We start from the raw sequence: 2,171 nt of genomic DNA, 5'->3' as shown, positions 1-2,171 counted from the left end.
CTCTAGAATTACCACAGTTATCCAAGTAACGTGGGTACGATCTAAGGAACCATAACTGATTTAATGAGCCATTCGCGGTTTCACCTTAATGCGGCTTGTACTGAGACATGCATGGCTTAATCTTTGAGACAAGCATATGACTACTGGCAGGATCAACCAGGGAGCTGCGTCAACGAGAGCTGAGCAGCCGGCCGCCCGGGAGTGTGTCCCGAGGGCCCGCGCGAACACGCAAGCGTCCGCTCAATTATTCTGCAAACAGGAGGAGGCTGAGCTCCCCTGCACGATACACCTCGAAACCCTCTCAGGTCCCGGCGGCGCGCAGCGCCGTCCTAAGTACTTGGTCGGGTTCGAGAGAGGCGCAATCGCCCGGAGATGGGCGAGTAGACGCTTTCAGTGCGAACACCCGTGCTCCCAACTGAGCTTGCCGCTGCCGACAGAGGCCCGGGAGCGTGCTGTCGTGGCATTGCCGGCGGGAAACAACACGCGCCACCTACGGTGACCGGCAGCTCCAACGCCAGCGCCACAGAAGGGCAAAGCCCCACTTGGGTGCAGAAGCGAACTCTCCCAGCACAGCGCACGCGCCAACACGTCCGCAGAGCTGCGATACAAACCACCTGCGAGAACCGCTGGGGGCGACCGAGCAGCAGACGGCGTCGCGACGCCGAGTGCCGGGCGGCGGCGCATCCTCAACGCACACAGTCCGCAATCGGACCAGCACACTGCAGATGTCCACCGCGCTTCGCACCGGGCTCGGCAGAACCCACTTTGGCCGCCTGGCGCCGCGCGCAGGGTGCGCCGGCGCATAGCTGGGACGCCAGCCGGGCCCGTCGGCCGGCGCTCCTGCCACTGGGCGCCCCCCACCAGCCGGCTGTAGTGCGTGCGCTCACGCAGCGCGCGGCCAGCACGCCGGGCGGCCCCCCCTCACCGGCCGGGGACTGTCCCGCCAAGCCACAGCCTCGTATCGCTTCATACCCACATGGCCAACTCAGGTTCGGGGGCATGGCGGGTACCGCCGAAACAACCGGTTCATAGATGTACCGATCGTCGCTATCACCGATGCACCTGCAGCGCGAACAACCGCTCAACAACTGATTTCCAGTTCATTTGCGGATCTTTGGCAGCAAACGTATACGTCAATCTACATTTGCGAAATCTACGATTCTGGCATGCCTGCATGTTATGTGTCACGACACGCTACATCAGCCCACATACACACTGCGGCATGTACACGAGAGAACACGTGGAAGATGGTCCGCGCACGTGTGCAATGTCCCTTGCGCGGTCGACTGTCAACCGGCCTCTGTAGCATGTCGCAGATGTGGAACGCGGTCCACCGTGCTATCATGTTGTGTGGGGCAATACGATTAAATAGGAAAACCCTCGTCGCTACATCAACAGACGGCTCACGCTGATTCCCGGCAGAGGGAGGAGGGGGGGGGGGGGGGGCCAACATGCAATACTTTCGTCCGTACCTACCTACCACATGTCTGTACGGCGTACAACAGTGCAATCTCGCTGTAATGGGGAGACGAGACAAGTAGCATCGTGCACAACATATGGCCCTTATGATTCGCCATTGTAGGGCGCAGCCGGTGTACGGTCAAGCATGTGCCACATTATGTCACTCAGTACGTAACGACGGATGATCAGTGTGGGTTACGCGTACATCAGCGGACAGTCCACACAGGCCGTACCACAACGTACACTGACTGCATCGACAACCGAATGCAACTGAACAGCTGCAAGGCTCATTTCACAAACAAACGCCTGACCGACCAGCTTGGAAGGGCAGGAGGGGAGGGCGATATTCGTTCTGTAGCGGTACACCCTTCCAGTGGTTAGCGGGACTGTGTAGAAAGTACGCAACACTCGAAAGACCTTTATGTGAGGGTACGCACCATGGCATCAAGAAATACACATGACACCAGAGGATCCAAGCAGTGAACTATGTTCAGAGGGTTGCTGTTAGGCAAAGCTACATTCCTGTGACGTTACATGTGACAGTTAACGTGCAGTGTAAGTTAGGTTAAGGTGCAGCGTAAGTTAGGTTAAGGTGCAGCGTAAGTTAGGTTAAGGTGCAGCGTAAGTTAGGTTAAGGTGCAGCGTAACTTAGGTTAAGGTGCAGCGTAACTTAGGTTAAGGTGCAGCGTAACTTAGGTTAAGGTGCAGCG

The 2,171-nt window shown here is 57.8% G+C and overlaps 1 non-coding gene across 1 annotated transcript in view; it reads right to left on the bottom strand.

The window, feature by feature from the left end:
- The window catches only part of LOC126318715 (small subunit ribosomal RNA), a 1,893-nt gene extending 1,730 nt beyond the window's left edge, over window positions 1–163 (bottom strand). Inside the window, exon 1 of the ribosomal RNA XR_007557439.1 lies at window positions 1–163. This exon is cut by the window's left edge and continues 1,730 nt beyond it. This is a non-coding gene — a ribosomal RNA (small subunit ribosomal RNA).
- Window positions 164–2,171: the final 2,008 nt, after the last annotated feature.

Source organism: Schistocerca gregaria, unplaced genomic scaffold (assembly GCF_023897955.1).
Source record: "Schistocerca gregaria isolate iqSchGreg1 unplaced genomic scaffold, iqSchGreg1.2 ptg000680l, whole genome shotgun sequence".
Lineage (NCBI taxonomy): Eukaryota > Metazoa > Arthropoda > Insecta > Orthoptera > Acrididae > Schistocerca > Schistocerca gregaria.
The sequence above is the reverse complement of the archived record's forward strand: the minus strand, read 5'-3'. Positions and strand labels throughout refer to the sequence as shown.